This window comes from Trichechus manatus, unplaced genomic scaffold (genome assembly GCF_000243295.1).
Source record: "Trichechus manatus latirostris isolate Lorelei unplaced genomic scaffold, TriManLat1.0 scaffold00097, whole genome shotgun sequence".
Taxonomy (NCBI): domain Eukaryota; kingdom Metazoa; phylum Chordata; class Mammalia; order Sirenia; family Trichechidae; genus Trichechus; species Trichechus manatus.
The window spans coordinates 5549764-5575472 of NW_004444033.1; the positions used below are offsets into that span (position 1 = coordinate 5549764).

General features: G+C 39.3%; 1 long non-coding RNA gene across 1 annotated transcript in view; it reads right to left on the minus strand.

The window, feature by feature from the left end:
* Nucleotides 1–11188: 11188 nt before the first annotated feature.
* LOC111821681 (uncharacterized) overlaps nucleotides 11189–25709 on the minus strand; it is a 51451-nt gene continuing 36930 nt past the window's right edge. The window contains exons 2-3 of the long non-coding RNA XR_002825023.1: nucleotides 18720–18827; nucleotides 11189–11852 (exon numbers count right to left, since the gene is read on the minus strand). This is a non-coding gene — a long non-coding RNA (uncharacterized LOC111821681). The remainder of the gene's footprint in view (nucleotides 11853–18719; nucleotides 18828–25709) is intronic.

Consider the following 25709-nt stretch of genomic DNA (forward strand, 5'->3'; position numbering starts at 1 on the left):
CTTTAAGGACTAAGGCGCACATGGCCTACGCCATGGTATTTTCAATCACCTCATATGCATGTGAATAAGGAAGACCTAAGAAGAACTAATGCCTCTGAATTATGGTGTTGGCGAAGAATACTGAATATACCATGGACTGCCAGAAGAACAAACAGGTCTGTCTTGGAAGAAGTACAGCCAGAGCGTTCTTCAGAAGTGAGGATGGCGAGACTTCGTCTCACATACTTTGGACATGTTATCAGGAAGGACCAGGCCCTGGAGAAGGACATCATGGTTGGTAGAGTAAAGCATCAGTGAAAAAGAGGAAGACCCTCAAGGAGATGGACTGACACAGTGGCTGCAACAATGGGCTCAAGCGTAACAATGGTTGTGAGGATGGCACAGCACCGGGCAGTGTCTTGTTCTATTGTACACAGAGTGGTTATGACTTGGAATTGACTCATAGCACCTAAGAACAACAAATGTTTATATAAAATTTTTTAATGAGAAAGATCAGAACTCAAGAATAATCATTGTGAAGATATGTTATGAATATGAACAGGGCCATAGTTAAATAAATTACCATGTAGTCAACTAACAGATGGTTATGCAATCATTAAATTGCTGATGAAGAAATATATTTATTAACATGCAATGGTGTCAATCAATATTGAGTAAAAAAATTAAGTTATAACAGTTACTTGAAAGTCTAAAACCAAAACCAAACCCACTGTCACTGAGTCAATTCTGCCTCATAGTGACCCTATAGGACAAAGTAGAACTGCCCCATAGGGTTTCCAAGGCTGTAATCTTTATGGAAGCAAAGTGTCACATCTTTCTCCTACAGGGTGGCTGGTGGATTTGAACTGCCGACCTTTTGGTTAGCAGCCAAGTGCTTTAACTACTGCACCACTGGGGCTCCTCCCTACATGAAAGTAAGAAGACCTCAATATAGATATTCAAGACGACATAGACAGGAAACTTCTATCCCACGAAGATGTTAATTCTCCTCGAATTAATCTCTAGATTCAACGCATGAACTCAAAGGAAGGTTTTTCACGGGACATAACTCTACAACATATATGGAAGAGCAAAGAGCCAAGAGTAGGGGCAATCTGAAAGAAGAACAAGAGGAGGAGATTTAACCTAGTAGACAGCAAGACATAATAAAGCAAGTGTGAAATTGGAACAGGAAAAAAGTAACAGATAAGTATAACAAAATCAAGAAACCAAGACAGACCTGCACAGATGGGAACCTAAAGACAGAAATAGCACTACACATCAATGGAGAAAGGGTGAACCAATGAATAATTGGTGGGAGGACAACTGGTCAGCAGTGAGAAAAAGAAAAGCAGATACGCCTTAGACTATACACAAAAGTTCATCTTAGATGGGGTGCAGACTAACCTGTGAGAAGCACAGCTTTAGGACTTTCAGTAGAAAACAGAGGAGAATATTCTTATTAGAACTCAACCTGAGGAAGCATTTTTAAAATACACACAAGAAGCAATGCCCAAAGGAAACGACTGGTAAATCTGATTGCATTAAGGGGAAACTCCTGTTCAACAAAAGACACTACTTAAAAAAGTGAACCATCAAGCCCCAAACCAGAAGAACGTATTTGTAACAGATATAAGCAACAAAGACTTGTTATCCAGACTATGTAAAGATGCCTACAAATCAGTATGAAAAAGAAACCAATAGAAAAATGGGCAACCGATTAGAATACACACTTCACTGAAGAAACCCAAATAGCTAATAAACACATACAAATTCTTAATCTCACTAGCAATCAACAAGATTCCAATTAAAACCACAATGAGGTATCATTCCATACCCATCAGATTGGCAACATTAAAGTCTGACAATAACACCTGATTACGAGAACATGGAGCAAGGTACAGCCACTTTAGAGAGCAACTTCATTGTCATTATTAAATCTGAAGTTGAGTCTATCTTAAGACCCAGCAACTTCAGTCTAGTTACATACCCTACGTGAACTCTGGTACCTACACTAACGAGATATATAAAGTATGTACACAGCCACATTTTCTTCAATAGTGAAAAACTGCAAAAAATGTCAATGTCTGTCAATAGGAATATGTATTAAAAACTGCAATATATTTATAAAACTGAATAGTATACAAAAATGATGAGTCATGCTCCCTCTTGGATCCAGTAACTGGTCAATGTGAAGCTACAAAGGGCTGGCCCCTCACGTCAACTCTGGACAATTCTGTAGCGCTATCCCACCTTCAGGAGTCCCTGGGTGATGTAAACAGTTCATGTGCTCAGCTACTAACTGAAAGGTTGACGGTTCAAATCCACCCAGAGGTGCTTCAGAAGAAAGTCCTCGTGATCTGCTTCTGATAGGCCACAGCCACTTAAAACCCTATGGAGCAACCGTACTCTGAAATACGTGGGGTCGCCATGAGTTAGAATCAACACGCTGGAAATGGTTTGTCCTGCCTTCAGTACTCCCTCTGGGATCCTCCGAGGCCTTTGTTGTGACCGCGTTGCAGGCCAATTTCTTCCTCTGTCCAATCCTGCTCCGTTCCCTTTATAGGAGCTAATCCTAAAATCTCCTTACAAAATCCCTGTTTATGTGAATTTCCTGCTCAGAGTCTGCTTCCTGTGCAAGCTGACTTGCAACAGATACAATTTAAATCTTGTTTTAAAATGTATACCACACTACTATGTATTATAAAATAATACTACTTATGTTTGGGAATACAGATGCATTTAGTAAAAGTGTGAAACCATGCATGGTAATACTAAACACCAAATTCAGAATAGAGGTTACCTCTGAAACGGAGAAAGGCAGACATATTTGTGGAAGACTGTATGTAATGTTTTCGTAACTACATGAAGCTTTAACTCTTACACTGGGTATTTTATACATATGTATTGGTTATAGGATTCCTTATGCTTTCTTTCCATATCTGAAATATTCCATCATTTTAAACAATAAAGGAAAAGCTTGTCCCTGTATCAGCCATTCTCCACCTTCTTTCTGCCACAATGAACAACATGAATGGCATTCATATGGAAAACAGATCATCATGGGTGATCCCACATTTTGAAACGCAACAAATTTTGTGGTGGAAGTAAAGAAAACGGGGCTGTGGCATTCTTTTCTTTTCTTTCTTTTTTAAATCTGGCAATCTTGAAAGTACTTACAAATCTGCAACTCCTTATGGTGTACCAGAAGGAGCCTGGTGGCACAGTGGTCACTCACTCAGCTACCTAACCAAAAGGTCTGCTTCCGTAAAGATTTATGGCCTTGGAAACCCTATGGGGGCAGTTCTACACTGTCCTATAGGGTTGCTAGGAGTCAGAACTGACTCAACGGCAACAGGGGATGGTGTACCATAAATGATCACTTTGCACAGTTGGCCATACTGGTAAAACAGAATTATGGATAATTTCTATAGTAATTCCATTTCTCCCTCTTCTGCTCAAGAAATTATCAGAATTCAAGTGAGTGACAGTGAAATTACAGGGATAACTTTGATTTTGCCAAGTTTCACACACAGTAGTCCATGATTTGAACCAGGGCAGTGTGACACTAGGAGCCCCGGTGGTGCAGACAGTTAAGTGCTCAGTTACGAACCAAAAGGTCAGTGGTTCAAACTCACCGGCTGCTCCGCGGGAGAAAGATGTGGCAGTCTGCTCCTGTAAAGATTACAGCCTTGGAAACCCTATGGGGCAGTTCTACTCTGTCCTGTAGGGTCGCTATTCTACTTGACAAACTTCGACACGATCACAATGGGTTGGGTTTGGTTTTTTGGTAGCGTGACGCCGAACTCGACCAGTGGGTCATCATCACAATCAAACCTCAGAGAAAACGTCTGAAAGTAGGCTTCAAAGTAAAAGGATATGCCTAAACTGTTCTTTCTAAATTCAGAACATGTCCCTACACAAAATGTGTTAAAGTACAATTACAGTTATATAAAACATGACGTGCTTATGATTTCTGTATTTATAATATGAACAAATGCTAACAAAATAAAGGGATTACCTGGATCAAAATCAAAGAACATTCACCTGGAATATTCGTATAACTGAGGTAAAGCTGAATGTTTCCCTAAATTTATCAGAACACAATTCCACAACCGCCAACTTCACTCTGCTTCACTCTGATCCTGATCTCCACTTTAACAGTCTACTTAAACTAGACTTAGTTCTATGTCCCTAGGGTCTTTGCTTTTCCTTGTCCCCACCCTTCTGAGCTAGGTATGATAGCCAATCACATAAAATGATCCAGAAGTGGAAAAGTGGGGTGGAGTGGGGGTGGGTGTAGGGGGTGAGCAGTGGGGGAACGTGCAAAGAGGAGACAAGATGAAAAGATTCAAAAAATTTCTAATTCTCTCATTTACGGCAAATAGGTTTTGTACAAATCTTAAGGTATCAAACACAAACAGTCCAATTAATCTTTAACTAATATTAATTATTCAGGACCACTACTGAGGAACTAAACATTAGGTTCTGTATTTGATATAAAAGATTTATAGACACAGTTGCAAAAAAAGGAAGAAAACAAAATAAATAAATCAAAATCCTCAGATATAGGCAAGAAAGAGTACTAACTGAAAAATGAAATCTACAGCAACCTACATCAGCACAGCACTCACATCTTAGAAGCGTTTTATTCATAATCTCTTCCTTTTCACCGTTTCCAGTACCTCTTTTCCTTGACACTGTCAAAACTCTTTTCCTTTCACATTTTTCCCAGTATCCACTCATTTCTCAATTTTCAGCCATATCACAGGCATTCAGACTTTAGCTCAGGGATAACACAGGCACGCCCTCTTGTGGTACAAAAGGGAACTGCCTGTTTACGTCGGTATCCAAGCCAGAGAAGTCATTTCTGCGTTTTACAGCACAGAAGGGACAATAACAATAGCAGCTATGGTTCACTGTGGTTATGTCTGGATCGGGCACTACATGTGTTACCTCCCTGAAACTCTCACAGCAACCCTACGCAGCAGGTACTTTACTGTCTTCGTCTGACACCTGAGGAAACAGCCTAAAAACCAAATCCCACTGCTGTCGATTCCGACTCATAGCGACCCTCCAGGACAGAGCAGAACTGCCCCATAGGACTTCCAAGGGGCGGCTGGTGGATTGGAACTGCTGACTTTTTGGTTAGCAGCTGAGCTCTTAAACAGCCTAAATGAGGTGAATCAACTTACTTCTTCCTCAAGGTAAGTCAACTAGCAAAACTGAGATTCAGGCTTGCAATGGCCATATTCCAAGGCCATGTCCCTTGTGACTAACGCCTCATCAACGACATGATCTGTGCATCCTGTTCTCTTTGTTACCAGATTTCTAAGAATCCATGAAAGCAGGTACTGGCCACATATTACTCAAAGATAAGTTTAAATCAATACATATAGCCTAATTTTAACTTCTATAGCTTTGACATAGTTTCAAAACAACTGTTTAGGTAATATTTTCAGTTTATTATGTTTACGGTCGTTAACAGAAAAGTGAATAATGGAAAAATTTTCATAAGAAAGAGGAATTATTTTCCAAATTATTTCTTCAATGTTCTCAAAAAGTATATAAACATAATTTTATTTTTCATGGATCTACTTGTTACCGAAAGTACTTCTTTCAAAAGAAGGACACAGGAGAAATAATTAGAATTTATAAAGCATAAATAGTCATCCTCAGCTGATTTACATGCTAATGTCAATGAATAAACATGGAGAATTTATGCTTCGTATTAATGGCAGGTCATAAAATTTTAAAACCTGTTGATTTCCAAATACCTGTATTATGAATCTACATTATGAATTTGTATGATTCAAAGTACCTCCCTCACAGGGTTGTTTGAAAAGCTGAATGAGTTAATACATAAAGGATTGATTAGTCTTTTCTAAAACTTGCCCTTTTTATCTTCTTTGTATCAAAATCTTATTTAGATAGGCCATTTTGTAACTCTGCCTTTGGAAATGGTAAAAGCATGGAGGTGAAAGATCAAGAGGAATAAAATAATAAAAAAGAACTACTAAACTCTTAAATGTGATAGGTTTTCATGTATGAGAATTTTTCCCCTTCTGTAAATGCCTGTAAGCATTGAACATTGATCTCACCTGTACAGCTGGGATAAACCACAGCCCTTGACGCTATGCAAGCACAGACTGCCAGGAACATGTCAGCTGTGACTTTCCTCTCTAGTATTCCACATGCATCCTTCCCAAATCTGGACAATGGGTTAAAGAGGATCATCTTTCCATTCCAACCAAGGGTATGCAAATAGCTGTTACTTCCCTGACAAAACCTCCGAAATGAGTTCTTGGTTTCACAAATCAATGAGCAAAACGGACAAAACTCCTGAGCATCCTGTATTCCCTGCCTCAATGAATGATACCACCATTTGCTGAGATGGCCAAGGCAAAAACATACACTACATCCTTGACTCCTTTTTCTCCTATATTCTCCATATTCCACCAGTCACAAGGTCCAGTCACTCCCACTTACTAACCTCTTAACTCTATTCTCTCTGCTTTAAACCCAATACCACAGCTTTAGATGAAGTCCCCACAGTTTCTCCCCTATCTGGATAACAGCCAAGTCCTATTCAACCTTCAAAACTCAGCTCTCTTCCATCTCCCCCTCCAAGGCATTCTCCAATCCCTCTCTGTATATGCCCTTCCTTCCTGCTAAGGCAGGTTAGGTACCAGCCTTTCTCCCCACCCGCCAATCCCTAGCCCCTTATGGCTGAATAACAGTCAACTGTAGGGATATACCACATTTAGTTTATCCACTGATGATGGATTGTACTGTTTGCAGTTGTTGTCTGCTATGAGCATTTGTTTGGTCTTCAGTTGGGCACAATTTTGTTTTAACTTTATTGAGGCATATAATTAACATCCAATAAACTGCACATATTTGAAGTATATAATTTGGTAAGTTCTGACATGTGTATATACCCATGAAACCAACACACATAAATGAAGATAATGAACACGTACATCACCTCCTAAATTTTCACTGTGTCCTTCCTTTTGGAGTCCCCCCGCCCTTGCCATCCTCAGGCAACTACTGATCTGCCCTCTGTCACTATGTATTAGTTTGAGTTTTCTAGAATTTCACATAAATGGAATCATACAGTCTGCACTCTTTTTTAGAGGGAGGGTCTGGCTTCTTTCATTCAGCGTTATTAAAGAGCCATGCACACTGCTGCGTATATCAGTAGTCCATTCATTTTTCATTGCTGGGTAGCACTCCACTGTATGAATATACCATAATTACATTGCAAATCACAAAGAAATCTGCTGTGAGCACTGTGTGAACAAAGGTCTGGATATATGCTACCATTTCTCCTGACAGCATAAAATTCCTGGGTCATATGTTAAGTGTATGCTTAACTTTAGAACAAACTGCCAAACTGTCTTCCAATGATGTTTGTCATAGATTGAATTGTGTCCCCCCAAAATACCTGTCAACTTGGCTAGGTCATGAATTCCCAGTATTGTATTATCGTCTACCATTTTGATTTCCCTGTGTGTTGTAAATTCTATCACTATAACGTAGTAAGATGGATTAGTGGCAGTTACACTGTTGAGGTCTACAAGATTGGATAGTGTCTTAAGCCAATCTCTTTTGAGATATAAAAGAGAAAAGCAAGCAGAGGGTCAGGGGCGCCTCATACCATCAAGAAAGCAGTGCCAGGAGCAGAGTGCATCCTTCGGCCCTGAGGTTCCTGCGCTGAGATGCTCCCAGACGCAGGGAAGACTGATGACAAGGATCTTCCTCCAAAGCCAACAGAGAGAGAAAGCCTTCCCCTAGAGCCAGCGCCTTGAATTCAGACGACTAGCCTACTGGACTCTGAGAGAATAAACTTCTCCTTCTTAAAAACCATTCACTTGTGGTATTTCTGTTATAGCAGCACTAGATGACCAAGACAGAAGAAGTACCATTTTATTTCCTCTGTTGATTTTTTTTTTGCTGTATTTTTGCAGGTTTCTTGCTTGTTTGGTTGGTTATTGTTGTTTTGGCAGTTTCTCTAGAGGGATTATAATATGCATCTTTAACTTATCACAATCTATTTCAGGTTAGTACTAACTTCATTCTGGTAAAAGCAGAAACTGTATACCAGTATAGCTCCATGTCCTGCCTTCTCCTTTGTGCTGTTGTCATGTATATTACATCTACGTATGTCATAAATCCAACAATACAGTGTTAAACTTGTTTTAAACAAACTTTTTTTTAATCAGAAGAAAAAAACAAACAAAATATATACAGCTTTTTTATGTTCACTCATATATTTGCATGGAGTCCCTGGGTGGTGTAAATGGTTAACGTGCTTGGCTGCTAATCAAAAGGTTGGAGGTTCGATGGGCTTTCTTGAGTACCCCCCAGTCCTGCAAACTTTAGCAGTCAGCCACCGATGTATGGAGAGCTGATCTCAGTCCTTTCATGGCTCTCTCATTTCTAGGATCTCCCTGTTAAAATTCTGGCTGGTGGCCCCAAACTAGAACCACAACCTCAAGGTAGCAAAGCTGTGGGTTTCCCCCTCCACTATGGATTGAGCATGTCACTTTTAGCCAGCAAAGCTGTGGGTTTGCACACACCCCCCACCACCTCCTCCACTTCAAATTGAGGCTACTATCACTTCTAGTAAAACCACAAGCTGTAAAACTATAGTTCTTATCAACTGAGATAAGGGATTGGCGGGAGGAGGATAGAAGAAGTCCCAGAAAGAAGGCTACAAACTCTCAATCTTCATACCGAAAGCTCCAGCTTCTCAATTACATCTTTCAATTTAGTGTCTGCCTTTTTGGTTGATATTCAGTGCCTATAAATGATTGAATTTTACAATACTGTCAAGTTTTATACTTGTTTTATTGAGAATCACCTGACCTCTTACATCACCATTAATGGCAGTGACCTTAGCTATCCATTTTTAATTTCTCAATGTCCTATAACAATTTCTTAAACAAAAATAAAGTATGACTATAAGTCCACTTTAGGTAGCAAATACAGAAATGCTCTCCAAGTCTGATATAAAATTTACCATCACAGCTTGAATATTTTCCGTTAAGAGAGTGGCTCTTCCACACAGTGCCAGCAAACTAACATTATATTAAAGTACCAAAATGGAGAAGTTCAATATCATCAGTCAGAACAAGGCCAAGGGCTGACTGTGGAACAGACTATCAATTGTTCCCATGCAAGTTCAAGTTGAAGATGAGGATAATTAAAACAGGTCCACAAGAGCCTAAGTACGACCTTGAGTACATCCCACCTGAATTTAGAGACCATCTTAACCATAGATTTGATGCACTGAACACTAATGACTGAAGACCAAACAAGTTGTGGAATGATATCAAGGACCTCATACATGAAGAGAGTAAAAGGTCATTAAAAAGACAAGAAAGAAAGAAAGGACCAAAGTGGATGTCAGAAGAGACTCTGAAACTTGCTCTTGAACACAGAGTAGCTAAAGTAAATGGAAAAAATGATGAAGTAAAAGAGGTGAACAGAAGATTTCAAAGGGTGACTTGAGAAGATAAAGGAAAGTATTGTAATGAAATGTGCAAAGAGCTGGAGTTAGAAAACCAAAAGGGAAGAACATACTCAAAATTTCTCAAGCTGAAAGAATTGAAGAAAAAATTCAAGCATCAAGTTGTAATACTGAAGAATTTTATGGGCAAAATAATGAATGACGTAGGCATCAAAAGAAACATCAAAAGAAGATGGAAGAAATACACAAAGTCACTGTACCAAAGAGAACTGGGTGGTATTCATCTATTTGGGGAAGTAGCATACGATCAAGAACCAATGGTACTGAAGGAGGAAGTCAAAGCCGCACTGAAAGCACTGGAAAAATGTAAGGCTTCAGAAATTGACGAAATACCAATTGAGATGTTTCAACAAACAGATGCAATGCTGTAAGTGCTCACTTGTCTATGCCAAGAAATTTGGAAGACAGTTACTTGGGCAACCGTCTGGAAGAGATTCATATTTGTGCCCATTGCAAAGAAAGGTGATCCAAAAGAACCCAGAAATTACTGAACAATATCATTAATATTACACACAACTAAAATTCTGCTGAAGATAATTAAAAAATAGTTGCAGTAGTACATCAACTGAGAACTGTCAGAAATTCAACCTGGATTCAATAGAGGATATGGAATAAGGGGTATTATCACTGTTGATGGCAGATGGATCTTGGCTGAATGTAGAGAATACCAGAAAGATGTTTACCTGTGTTTTACTGACTATGCAAAGGCATCTGACTGTGTGGATCGTAACAAATTATGGATAACACTGCAAAGAATGGAAATTCTAGAACACCTAATTGTGCTCATGTGGAACCTGTATATACACCAAGAGGCAGTCATAACAGGACATGGGGATACTGCATGGTTTAAAATCAGGAAAGGTGTGCATCAGGGTTGTATCCTTTCATCATACTTATTCAATGTGTATGCTGAGCAAATAATCCAAGAGGCTGGACTATATAAAAAAGAATGGGGCATCAGGGTTGGAGAAAGACTCATTAACAGCCTGTAATAGGCAGATGACACAACCTTGCTTGCTGAAAGTGAAGAGGACTTGAAGCACTTACTGATGAAGATCAAAGACTATAGCATTCAGTATGTGTTACACCTCAACATATATAAAAAAAAAAGATTCTTACATCTGGACCAATAAGCTACATCATGATAAACGGAGAAAAGACTGACGTTGTCAAGGATTTTATTTTACTTGGATCCACAATCAACGCCCATGGAAGCAAGCAGCTGTCAAGAGATCAAAAGACGTATTGCGCTGGGTAAATCTGCTGCAAAAGACCTCTTTAAAGTGTTGAAAAGCAAAGGTGTCACCTTGAGGACTAAGTGCGCCTGACCCAAGACATGATATTTTCAATTGCCTCATATACATGTGAAAGCTGGACAATGAATAAGAAAGACCGAAGAAGAACTGATGTCTTTGAATTATGGGGTAGGTGAAGAATACTGAATATACCACAGACTGCCAGAAGAACGAACAAATCTGTCTTGGAAGAAGTACAGCAGAATGCTCCTTAGCAGCAAGGAGGGCAAGACTTTGTCTCATGTACTCTGGACGTGTTATTCGGAGGGACCAGTCCCTGAAGAAGAACATCATGCTTGGTAAAGCAGAGGGTCAGCGAAAAAGAGCAACACCCTCAACAAGATGTATTGACACAGTGGCTGCAACAATGGGCTCAAACATAGTAACTAACTATTGTGAGGATGGCACAGGACCAGACAGTGTTTCATTCTGCTGTACACAGGGTTGCTATGAGTCAGAACGAACTCGAGGGCATCTAACAACAACCAAAACAGCCACATGTTCAGTAATTTTGAGGCTCCTATGGCATAAACTGGTTGCCTAGTTGGTCGTCAGCCACGGTTCCTGACTACAAAACTCTATGATGGCCCCAATATGATAATGTCTGTGATGTAATTAATAAAGCATGACACAGGCAAAAAAGCAAATTCTTGCAGATTCTATTAGTATGATTATGTATTATAATTATTTTCAACCCAGATTCTGTCACATTTTACCTTTTCTCCAGTTATTCCAAATACTGTCACAAAATCCTCAAGCGTAACTTACTTTTAACACCATTACTTCATAATTACAGAATGCGTTATAGCTGACTAATAAGCTCTTTCACTTACTTTCTCGTGTGATCCTCATAAAAACTTCACATCCTAGGTAGAGCAAGTATTATCCTCATTTTATACCTGTTGGAACTGAAATCAGAGGGATTAAGTGTTCCACATAGCCAGTAAATCAGATCCAAAATCCAGCTACTCTGGCAATGTTTCATTTTGTGGCCTTGGGCATGTCACTGCCTCAATTTCTTCAAATTCTTTGGTAACCTCCTTAAAAGTAAGGAAAATAAATTAAATTAGTCCCCAAACACTAGCTTTATAGCCTTATCAACACATTAAAGTAAACAGATCTAGTTTTAACATTTGCTGTCTTAAAAATAATAGTTATCTGAGTGTGAATGCAGACACTGAGCTAGAAATGAAGCCAAATTTCGTACCAATTGTAAAAGCAACCTTTAATACAATCAGTGTCAGCCTCCACACACACACACATTCTCATTCACCCCCACCCCCACCCCTCACACACACACACACACACACACACACACACACACCCCTTTCTCTCATTATAAAACACAATTCTATGAAATCCTCTTAGGAGGGAATACTAACCAACACACACATATACACAAAGTGGTGGTCTTAAATGTCCCAAATCTGGTGGACAATTTCAGAAATTAGAAAACCTCTCTAATACATGCATAGGTAGAGACATGTTATAATTTCTCTCATCTTAAAAAAATAAACTATAACCAAAAACTTCCTTAGCCCATCTTGACTCCACGGTTCCTCCAAAGATGGTCATTAATTCATTTCCTCCAATTTTCTCTTGATGCTATTCCAATCTAGCTTTGTTCTCACCATTCCACTGAAATCACTCGTCAAGATCACTCATGACCATCTCTTTGCTAAATCCAATGCCCCATTTCTAGCTCACATCTTACCTAACCCATCAGCAGCATCTGAGAAGCCCAGCTACTCCTGCTTCCCTGAAACACTTTCTTCCCTTGTGTCTAGAATACCACATATTCCACCCAATCGTTGTTCCTCAACCTCCCTTGCTGATGCCATCTCATCTCCTGACCTCTAAATTATTAGCGTGATCCAGAGCTCTGGTCCTAGACCTCTCCTCTTTCCTCTCAACTCTCACTCCCTTGGCAATTTCAACCCCTCTTATGGCTTTACAAAACAGTTAGATAGTGATGACTTCAAATCTGCATTTGTAACCTAACCTCTCACTGAAGTTCAGACTCTGCCTACTGGACATTACCATGTAGATGTCTAAAGAAGCATCTCAAACTTAATGTGTCCCAGACTAAGCTCCTGGTTCTGCCCCAAATCTGCTTCTCCTACAAATCTTGCCCATCTCAGCAAAAGGCAACTCCATTCTTCAGTTGTTCAGGTGGAAAATTCTGGAATCATCCCGACTCCTCTCATATCCCATATCCAATCTCACAACAACATATGACTGAGAGTCCGTCACTTCTCACCACCTCCCTTTATGGTCTAAGGCACCATCAGCTCTCTCCTGGGTCACTGCAATAGACTTGGATCAAACTCTGCTTCCACCCTGCACATTCCCCCACCTCAGAAAATTCTAATCACAGCAGCATCAACAGGAAGACTGTATCATTCCTCTCTTCAAAAACCGATTCCTTTTCATCTCTCTCAAAACCAAAATCCTACAGGAACCTTAGAGGGTAGTGAGTTTATGTTAATGGGGGAGGAACAACTTGGAACCGGAGGATGAGAATGGTTGCACAACTCGAAGAATGTAATCAATGTTACTAAATTGTACATGGAGAAATGTTCTGTTGTGTATTCCCAACAACAAAACCAAAATAAATTATTAAAAAAAAAAAACCACACATTCGATAAAGTCCCATTATCCATTCCTGATAAAAACCCTCAATAAAATAGGAATAGAAGGTAAATTCCTCAACATAATAAAGGGCATCTACGTAAAACCAACAGCCAACATCATTCTCCATGGAGAGAGGCTGAAAGCCTTCCCCTTGAGAACAGGAACAAAACAAGGATGCCCTTTATCATCACTCCTATTCAACAATGTGCTGGAAGTCCTAGTTAGAGCAATAAGGCAAGAAATAAGAAATAAAGGGCATCCAAACTGGTAAGGAAGAAGTAAAACTATCCCTATTCGCAGATGATATGATACTATACATACAGAGCCCTAAAGACTCTACAAGAAAACTACTGGAACTAATAGAAAGATTCAGCAGAGTAGCAAGATATAAAATAAACATATAAATACCAGTTGGATTCCTATACACCAATAAAGAGAACTACAAAAAGGAAATCAAGAAAACAATACCAATTATAATAGCCCCTAAAAAAAATAAAATACTTAGGAATAAATCTAACCAGGGACACCAAAGTCCTATACAAAGAAAACTACAAAACACCACAGCAAGAAGCCAAAAGGCACCTACATAAATGGAAAAATATACCATGTTCATGGATAGGAAGACTCAACATTGTGAAAATGTCAATCCTACCCAAAGCAATCTACAGATATAATGCAATCCCTATCAAAATACCAACAGCATTCTTTCATGAGATGGAAAAACTAGTCATTAACTTTATATGGAAAGGAAAGAGGCCCCAGAGAAGTGAAGCACTACCGAACAAGAACAAAGTAGGAAGCCTCAGAACCTACTATACAGTTACGGTAGTCAAAACAACCTGGTACTGGTACAACAACAGGAACATTGACCAATGGAACAGAATCGAGAACCCAGATGTAAATCCATCCACCTATGGTTACTTGATCTTCGACAAAGGCCCAAAGTCCATTAAATGGGGAAAAGACAGTCTTTTCAACAAATGGTGCTGGCAAAACTGGATGGCCATCTACAAAAAAATGAAACAGGACCCATACTTCACACTATACACAAGAGTTAATTCAAAATGGATCAAAGACCTAAAGATTGTGGAAGAAAAAATGGGGTCAATGTTAGGGTGTAAATAGAACACAAATCATAACTAACGATATACAAACGCCAGAAGATAAATTGGTTAACTGGGATCTTCTAACAATTATACTTAGGCACATCAAAAGACTGCACCAAAAGAGTAAAAAGAGAACCTATGGACTTGGAAAAACTTTTGTCTATGATCTATCTGACAAAGTCTAATCTCTAAAATCCAACACCTTGACAACAAAAAGAAAAATAATCCACTTAAAAATGGGCAAAGGATATGAACAGATATTTCACTAAAGAAGACATTCAGGTGGCTAACAGACATATGAGGAAATGCTCGTGATCACTAGCTATCAGAGAAATGCAAATCAAAACTGCAACAAGATACCATCTCACCCTGATATTACTGGTACTAATAAAAAAAAAACAGAAAATAACAAATGTTGGAGAAGTTGTGGGGAGAATGGAACTCTTATCCACTGATGGTAGGAATGTAAAATGGTATAACCACTATGGAAAATGATACGGTGCCTCCTTAAAAAGCCAGAAATAGAAATACTACATGATCCAGCAATCTCACTCCTAGGAATACATCCCAGATAAATAAGAGCCATCACACAAATAGACATATGCACACCCATGTTCACTGCAGCATTATTCACAATAGCAAAAAGATTGGAAACAACCTAAGTGCCCACCAACAGATGAATGGATAAACAAATTATGGTACATACACACAATGGAATACTACACAATGATAAATAACAATGATGAATCTGCAAAACATCTCACATCACGGATGAATCTGGAGGGCATTATGCTGAGTGAAATAAGCCAATCACAAAAGGACAAATACTGTATGAGACCACTATTATAAAAACTTAAGGAAAGGTCTACACGTAGAAAGAAATAATCTTTGATGGTTACGAGGTGGGGAGTGGGGAGGGAAGAACACTAACTAAATAAAAGTTAAGTGTTAACTTTGGTGAAGGGAAAGACAGTACACAATACAGGGGAAGTCAGCACAACTTGGCCAAGGCAAAGTCCTAGAAGCTTCATAGACACATCCACTCCCTGACAGACCAAGTTACTGGGTTGAGGGCTGGGGACCATGGTCTCGGGGGACATCTAGTTCAATTGGTATAACATAACTTATAAAGAAAATGTTCCACATTTGACTTTGGTGAGTAGTGTCTGGGGTCTTAAAAGTCTGCAAGAGGCCATCTAAGATACGTCTACTGGTTCCAATCTGTCCAGAGCAAAGGAGAATGAAGAAAACCAAAGACACATGAGAAATATTAGTCCAGAGGACTAATGCACCACAAGTACCACAGTCTCCACGAGCCTGAGCCCAGAAAAACTAGATGGTGCCTGGCTACTGACAGGGATCACAACAGAGTGTCCCGGACAGAGCAGGATTAAAATGTAGAACAAAATTCAAATTCATACATTCATGAAAAGGACCAGACTTACTGGTCTGACAGAGACTGGAGAAACCCTGAGAGTATGGCCCCTGGATGCCCTTTGACTCATAACTGAAGTCACTCCCAAAGAAGTTCACCATTTGGCCAAAGATTAGACAGGTCTATAAAACAAATAATGGAGCCCTGGTGGTGCAGTGATTAAGAGTTTGGCTGCTAACCAAAACGTTGGCAGTTCGAATCCACCAGCCACTCCTTAGAATCCCTATGGGGCAGTTCTACTCTGTCCTATAGAGTTGCTATGAGTTGGAACTGACTAGATGGAAATGGTTTTTTTTTTTTTTTTAATAAAACAAACAATAACAATTCATAGTTCAATAATGTATGTAAGACTAAATGGGCACATTTGCCCAAAAAGCAAAGATGAGAAAGTAGGAAGGGACAGGAAAAATGGATGGATGGAAACAGGGAACCTGGGGGGGAGAAGGTGAGAATGCTCACACATCGCAGGATTGGCAACCAATGTCACAAAACAATTTCTGTATTAATTGTTTAATGAGAAACCAATTTGCTCTGTAAACTTTCATCTAAAGCACAACTAAAAAACAAAACAAAAACCCAAAAACCCTTAGTAACCACTGCTCATATGCTATGACCACCCATTACCATTCATCTCTTCTCCCTTCATTCACTCCAGTCACCTGCCTTTCAAACAAGTCAGGTGCTCCTGCCTAAGGGCCTTTGCATTTGTTGTTCCCTCTGCCTAGAACATTCTTCCCCCAGACAGCTACAGGGCTCTCTCCCTCACACTTCCTTCAACTCTTCGCTCAAATATCACCTTTTCGGTGAGGCCTTTCCTGAGTACCCTATTTATAATTGAACTCCCCCAGAGTCCCCTATGGAACAGTTCTACTCTGTCCTATAGGGTTGCTCTGAGTTGGAATCAACTCGACAGCAATGGGTTTGGTTTCTTTTGGTGTAGTCCTCTTGCCTGCCTTATACTTCTCCATAGCACTTATTACCTTCTTATACACTATATATTTTAATTATTTGTTTTTAATCTGTTTTTTCTCCACTAGAATGTTAATGCCATGAAGTCAGGGAGGTTTGTTCGTTTTGTTCACTTCTCTGTCACCAGTGCCCACTGTACAGCACATGGTAAGCACACAATAAATACCTGACGAGTCAAAGGATCATATTCCTAAAACAGTGCAGATCTACATGAATCTATCCAGACTCAGAAGGTTTTAGGACTACAGAATGCGGAGTAGCGGATGACCAAGAATGCTAATTGTGTGTGATGACATAGACCAGCTCTGTCCAAGAGAAATATAATGTAAGCCACAAGTAATTTAAAAACTTTTAGCAGTCACATTAAAAAAGTAGAAGAAAATAGATTAAAATAATTTTAGCTATAATTTATTTAACCCACTACATTCAAAATATTATCATTTCAAGTCGTAATTTATACAGAAATCATAAATATTTTAGTCTTTTTTTCATACTATTTTGAAATGTGGTATGTCTCAAGTGCTAATAGCTACATGTAGCCAGTGGCTACCATATTGGACAGTACAGATATAGGCCAAAATCAAACTACTGTTGGTGAAGAACACTGAATACACCACGGACTTCCAGAAGAACCAACAAATCTATCTTGGAAGAAGTACAGCCAGAATGCTCATTAGAAGCAAGGATGGCAAGACTTGATTTCACGTACTTTGGACATGTTATCAGGAGGGATCAGTCCCTGAAGAAGGACATCATGGTTGGTAAAGTAGAGGGTCAGCGAAAAAGAGGAAGACCCTCAATGAGATGAACTGACACAGTGGCTGCAACAATGGGCTCCAGCACAGCACCGATGTGAGGATGGCACAGGACTGGGCAGCATTTTGCTCGGTTGTACATGGGGTTGCTATGAATCAGAACAGACTCAATGGCACCTATCACCACCACCACCTAACAAAAACGACACTGTGGTGGGGGAACATGTTGTGCATTTACTCATTGTGTTTAACTTAATATTCCAAAACAAGGCCCTGGTATAACCTCGTAGCTTCCTAGTTCTGTCAAATCAGTTTTAATGAGTATTTCAAGAGGAGTAGCATCTTTCATTTAGAGAAGTAATTATATCAAGATAACTGACTCAACTCTTTCAATTTCATTCAGATGTTCTGATTAGAAAGAACAAATGCCCTTCTTCCCTATTCTCTTTGATTAAAAAACGAAGTTAAATCCACAGAGATTCTGTGATCTTACCTACATTGGGGAGTGGGCCATTATTTTCAAATAGAACTATTAAAATTCTATTACTAAACAAATCAGAATTGATTTCCAATTAACCAAAATGTGTCCTGCGTTAAAAAGACTGTTTTTGTATAGATAGAGCTGCATTTCAGAAATGCTTGGTAGTTGTCTTATGATATTTTTCCAATTCAGAACATAAAGGGGAAAGAAAGCACTGAAGATAATGCTCTAACATTTTTAATACGTGCGTTTAAACCCTCACTATGTTCCTACAAAGCTAAAGCATTATGCAAGGTAATGTTTTCATTAGCACTTTTTTTTTTCCTTAATCATCAGGAGATTAATTTCTTCCAGAATCCCATTATTTATAAATATTCACTTATGAGAATTATCATAATTGCCACCATTATTCAATAGCAAAATTTAAAGAACCCAATTAAAACGCATAATACTTTGAAACCGCTATTTTTTTTTTTTTACACTTTTTTTAAAGCTGTAAAATGAAACACACAGCAACATCTACTTACTCAGACATTCCTGGGTCTTGTCAATCATCTCCGTGAACTGGCAGGTGGGAGCTTAGATTAGCGAGGCAGAGAAACTCCAGATGGCAAAATATTCCAATTTTTCTAACCCTGGAGATTTAATAAAATGCCTGTGAGAAAGGAAACTGGAGTTACAGACCAAGATACAACTCTCAAGTGGATTGTCTAGATAGGGAATAACCTATTTCCGTTTTTTTTTTTTTTTTTTTTAGTGAGGGCTCAGAGCAAGTTAATTCATAGCCCTGTAGTTGTGTGCCCTGATATTAGCAATACCAGGTATTACAACTGCCTTCCTGTTTTAAGAAATCTCTCTGGGGAGAAGCTTAAATCGGCGCAATAAAATACACATCCTGTGCTGTAACTTGATCACTTTTTTACCAGTCTGATCCTTCAACTGGTAGAGATCCTCCACCTTTAACTATACATTTTCTCATCCAAACCAAGACACTCTCCCAAAGGCATTTCTCAGCTGATAGCCAAGTGTTTCTGACTTCCTTTTCATGAGCAATCTCTCCTTCCAAGAGCTCCATGACATTCACAGGCTTGAACCAGCTCACACATAGTTCTATTTCTAATCCTAGACTCCAAGTCTCTGCTTGGTTCTCAGTGGACTCTACTCAGAATATCTGATCAACGCATATCTTTATGTGTGCTAAACTACACTTCACAGATAAAACTGGGGCAGGCCGGATTCTGAAACAATTATTCTGCTCTTGATCACTGCTAAACCTTGTTTCTTATCACCAAGAAACTCAAAGCTATTTGCACTATGTTTCCTGAATGATTATCAAGCTATAATTTAATGAAGAGGAACTATAACACTTCCAACTTATGTTGTTAGTGTTTTTCTTAAGTCAATTAAAAAAAAAAAAACCTGTTAAAATCAGACAGGAAACATTTTCTATACCAATTATTTTTAACAGCGTCAATGAGGGATGGATCCCAACATGCCTAAAATTATGTATCTGCATGACCTAATATGGAGCCCTTGTGGCATGATGGTTAAGCGTTTGGTTCTGAGAGGCTGGTGGTTCGAACCCACCTAGCGGCACTGTGGGAGAAAGATCTCATGTTAAGATTACAGCCAAGAAAACCCTATGCGGCAGTTCTACTCTGTCACATGGGGTCACTATGAGTTGGAATCGACCCAACGGCACTCAACCAACAATGACCTAGTATGGGACCGGATCAGGGTGACGGCTGAACGACAGGATGAACATAACATCACTGAGCTGCCCGTGTGAAGAATGTTAAAATGGCAAATGCTTTGTTACATACATATTTATAATGAAAAAAAATTCTAGAAAAACTTTATGTATGGCCCTACCTCATCAATAACATCTGAGAGAATGCAGAACATTTATTCAGTACCTACTATGTGCCAGGAATTTTATCCACATTATCATATTTAATCCTTGTAACAACCTTGTATGGTAGGTATGCATTATCCACCTCCAAAACCATCCAAGATGTTCCCTAAATCCCCAGCAGCACATCTTCTTACATGCTGGGTAAGTATGACTCAATCTTAAGTAGCTGAAATTATTGGTCAGTTTTTACCAGAAGAAGTAACTCATAATTAACACCTATACTAAAAACTGTTGTTATCTGGTAATCATGTAAAGATCAATCTTAAACCCATAGGACAGGCTAAGTTGTTTTCGATTTTTCAGTTAACTTACCCTAGTAGGCCCAGGGATACAAGGATTCTTAAAAGAAACTGCAATATGATGCCCATACTGAAGTTTTTCAGTTTAGGATTTCATGGAAAAGGTGGATAGTTTGTTATATTTGCCCCTCAGATAGCTCGGGTGAAAGCTGTTTCTTCATGTTGCATAAATTCTGAAGTCTCAAATTACTTTCTGTTATAATAACTTATATTAACACACGCGAGCTCTTTGAAAAAATAAAGATTCTACTGTTGTTGTTCGCTCTGAATTGAACTGGACTTCTTTATGGGTAAACAGGTAAGCCCAGCCCTTAAAGTTCCATGGAAAATGTTGTCTGCTTCCTTCAAAGCGTAAAAGTTGCACATTAACCATCAGAATAAAACATCTTCACTGCAGGCATTTGTTAGAGGACTTGAAGATGCGCTGAATAAAATCAGCACCCACATAAAAATCACACTGACATCACTGAATATGGGTGGGGGCGGACTGGACCTAAAGGTGTTATAAACAATCATAGTTTTCTAAACTCGTTTCTTGCACAGCTTCAGAACAGCAGAGGCCCTGGATACCATGCTCAGAGCTTGTTCCCTTCCCCAGCCCCTGTGCCCATAGTGACAGTCAGGGCTTTGTACCAGTTTGTTCCAGTTTGACCCCCCTGCTGAAAATCTGCATTTCCACCCCAGATATACTGAATCAGAATCTACAGTTTAACAAGATCCCAGGTGATTCTTATGTATACATCCAGAAGAATCAGAAGGTGTGGTGCTGTGCACAGGGGCTGTTGTTGTTAGGCGCCACTGAGTCCACTTCAACTCACAGCGAACCTGGTAGTGCAACAGTTAAGCGTTCAGCTGCTAACTCAGAAGCTGGCACTGCTGATCAAATGAAGTGGCCATTCAGTTGTGATTTGTATACATAAGAATCACCTGGGGATCCTGTTAAAATGTAGATTCTGATTCAGCGTTATCAGGGGTGAAAATGCAAATTCTCAGCAGGGGGTCAAACTGGAACAAACTGGTTCAAAGCCCTGTCACTATGGGCACAGGGGCTTTGAACCCATTGGAAGCCCTGGACAAAGTAAAATTGCCCCATAGAGTTTTCTAGGCTGTAATCTTCAGGAGAGCAGGTCGCCAGGTCCTCCTCCCACAGAGTTGCCAGGTGAGTTCGAACTGCCAACCTTCCACTTAGCAGCTGAACGCTTAACTGTTGTGCCACCAGGGGTCGCTATGAGTTGAAATTGACTCAACAGCACCTAACAACAACCCCTGTGCACAGCACCACACCTTCTGAGCAGTTGTCTTCACACTCCTCAGCTGTGCTGCCTTCTAGAGAACCTTGTCCACATGAACTACACTCCTGGATCTTTTACATAACTGTGGTGGGACATATTTTTCACGAGGTTCTTTAAACAAAGATTCACGTGATAAATTTCTGCTCGAGTTTAGTTCCAGGAAATGTTTGGTTTCTGCAGATGTTTATATGCTTCCGGTTGTCAGTAAATTAAAACTATAGAATTCTGTGTTTCTTTTTCCCATTTTAGCAACTAGAAAATTTAAAATCAAATATATTGCCCAAATCTGCTCAATGCTGATATATGACAGGACTTAATCCTTCAACTTCTTTTACATGAAGCTGGTTCAAGTTTTTATAAAGCTACCCTACCTTTTGGCTAGAAATGTGTTAGTTGCTTTAAGTGCTTTCAGAAGCACTGGAAGTTGTAAAATGTAAAACATAAATAAAGACATACAGTGTTAACCTGCTTATACATTACATGATAAAATGGAAAACAGAGAAAAGCATGAGTGGTATTTTTCCACTGAGAAGGGATAAATGCCCAGAATTAGATTCTTGTTCTCCAAAAGGTCTCTGCACCATAAAGAAATAAATAGCCCTCTTCTTTCTTTGTTCAAACCCTACTCGCTAGTTTGAACAAAATATTCACGTATGCTCTTGGTTAAATTTTCCTAGCAACACTTAGAAGCCTGAAATTTTTACAAACTACTACCGTAAGAGTTCATCAAACAATATTTTGAAAATTAAAAACCTTTCAGAAGCAATGTGAACTAATAAACTGGTTCTCTGGCAGGTGTACATCCTAAGCCACCTCATTTGGCCAGCAGTGCCGAGCACGTGTGTAAACGTTGTGCTCCTAATCAGCTTAGGGCTGTTGTCAGCTCATTCACCCTTTCTCACTACCGACGTTCAGTCGTAAGTGGCTCCTAGGACTAAAATCTTGAAGGGGTTTATTCATTACTATCCATATATCCCCACCTCCTTTCATAAAGGATTTGAGACAGCCTATAAAAAGGCAGAAGCTAGAATAAAATTATATTTTATAAATATACAAATTCATACAAGAAAACAGGAAGACTAGGAAGACAAAACTAGAGATTAATATATATATATGCAAATCTATAGGCCAGTAGGTTAGGCAATTAAACCATAAATTTGGCCTCTCTGGAAGACAAAGCAAAAAGAGGAAACCAATTAATTACAAAACTTACACTGGTCATGATGGGGAAAAAAGTCTCAGGAGAACTATAACTTGTCCTAGTACACGAATCTGAGAAGTGTTTCTCCAGCAGATCACAGAAACAATACACTGGTATCTTAAACAATATCCCTGATAGATGTGCTAATTGGTTCATCCAGCAGTTCCTTGTAGTATAGAACATATAAAATAGAAATAGAAAGCTCTCTGATAATCTGGATAGACAAAAAATAAAATCTAGAAAAGTCTAGAACAATGCTGTCCAGTAAAACTTTCCGTGATGATAAAAATTTTCTACATCTGCACTGTCCAGTATCTCCAAGTGATAATTATTTATTTAGAAAATTATGAAGAAAAATTACTAGAACTAATAAGTAAGCTCAGCAATGTTGCTGGATATAAGATCAATATACAAACATTAATATCATTCTTATAAGCCAAAAATAATCACTCTGTAATTTTAATAGGAAAAACTGCCATTTAAAATGGCAACTAAAATGATTAAGATTTCTGAGAATAAACTTAAAAAAAAAATCTTCAAGAACTTTATGGAGAAAATTACAGAGATGAGTTAATGGAGACATACCATATTTGTGTGTGTAAAACTTAATAAGTATCTCTAAATTAATCTATAAAATCAAAATCCCTACAGGGTCTTTCATGGAACTTGATAAACTTGGAGATATACACAGGGCTGTGAGAGATCAGGGAAATCTAAACGGAGACCTGAAGGATGAGGAGTTACATGCCTTTGTCTGCAAGTAACAGGAAATCCCAAATCAACCAAGTTTCATTATCCTCACATAACAAGAAATGCCAAGGAAGAATGGTTCAATGATGCCAACAAGGGTTAAATTTTTAATCTAGTTTATTTAATCCTGCATTTCATCTGGACTACCTTCCCTAGGTTTCTCACCAGTCCATGGGAATCCTCGGTCTTGGTGGCCTCCTAGTGCTAGCTGCCTGGAATGACAGCTTCTGACACTTAGCACTTACGACAGTCCTGTAGCAAATTTTTCCATTAATAAAAAATAGTATAGACACATTCTGCCCTCTAGTTTTTCTTCTACACCGAAGTAAGGTAATAGTAACATCCCTAAAATAACATCTCAGACACTATTCACCACCATACCAAGTCTGAATGAGGGGAGTAAGGTATCTACAAACCTAAGAGTCATTCTATCATTATGCTTCCATCTCCAATATTATTATTTCCTATAACAATCTGTGAGAAGCTACTGTCAAGTGTTCTTTCTGTTTTATTTGTGTTTGTTTCATACGAGATTTTGATTATTGTTTTCTTATGCCTTACAGACCATTTAGTCTCTACTGTGCTACTCCCTTACTTACCCCCCCACTGTGCTTCTCCATGACCAGGTCAGTATAAAAGACAATCAGTGCTTCTGTGACTGACTTATTTCACACAGTATAATGTCTTCAAGGTTTATCCATGTTGTAGCATGTATCAGGACTTCCCTTCTCTTTCTGGCTTGGTAGTATTTCATTACATCTATGTACCACATTTTGCTTATCCACTTGTTGGTTAATGGACATTTAGGTTGTTTCCACTTTTTGGCTATTGTGACTAGCACTGCAATGAACACTGGTGTACGTATCTCTGTTTGCATCACTGCCCTCAAGCCCCTTGGGTACCTAGGAGTGGGACTGCTGGGTCATACGGTAGTTCTATTTTTAGTTTTCTGAGGAACCTCCACACTGTTTTCCACAAGTGAGAATGACAGCACAACTTGAAGAATGTAATCAACGTCTCTGAACTGTATGCGTAAAAACTGTTGAAATGGCGTATCTCTGGCTAGGTAAATTTTCACCAAATTAAAAAAATTTATATAATCAATGCTTCTGCCTGTCAAAATACTCAAATAAGTATCCCAAACCGAAGAATCCCTGACATCCTGGCTGGACCGAGGGCAAGTCTAGCTCATTATGCATACTTGCCAGAGCTCGTGCTGACAAGCAGTCTTGGTCCACACAAATGGGGCTCCACTTCCAGCCAGACCCTGCATCCCATGGCCCCTCCTGGAGGCAGCAGAGGTGCTCCAGCTAACCAGAGAAAAGACAATCAAGTCAGAGAGGAAGGCTGCATCTTATTTCACAGAACCATGAAAGTTGTGAGATACAAGTGGCCTAAGTCTTCACATTGTCCACATCCTTCATTCTGTAAATGACAAGAAGTTTTATCAGAAGAGCTAAACAATTGGCTCAAGGTCACGCATCCTTAATACATTTCCACATGGGGTTGCCAGGAGTAGGAATCGATCCAACAGCAAGGAACAGGAACAACAACAACGTAAGCCCTAGGCAAACAAGCAACACCATGCCCCCATCGCCCCAAAAAACACAACTACTAACAGCGGGGGGAAAAAGAAACCTGTGCTGGCAAGAAAAAGTTACTGCAGAATATACGGCTCAGGTGTGAATAATGTTTTCACGGTCATAACAATGCGAACAGTGAAGGTTATTCAAAATCTAATAATAACGAGAGGGAGGCTGATTGTGCACATGGGGCAGGGGTGCGTAAAAAAGAGATAACTCCTCCTCTCGCATTATGAGAAGTTAAATGCTTAAGGCTGAAAAAGGAAGAATTGGAGACCGAGAGGTAATAACAAAAGAATCAGCTCCGAGAGCTGAGCTCAGCAAGCAGGGCATGGAGTGCTCGGGTGAGAGCTGGGGTTTGTAAAAAGTCTTGTACAAATTGTGGACTCTTTGAATCCTATCTGATCTAGTCTGATCTCAGAAGCTAAGCAGGGTCAGGCCTGGTTGGTAACTGGATGGGAGAACGCCTGGGAATAC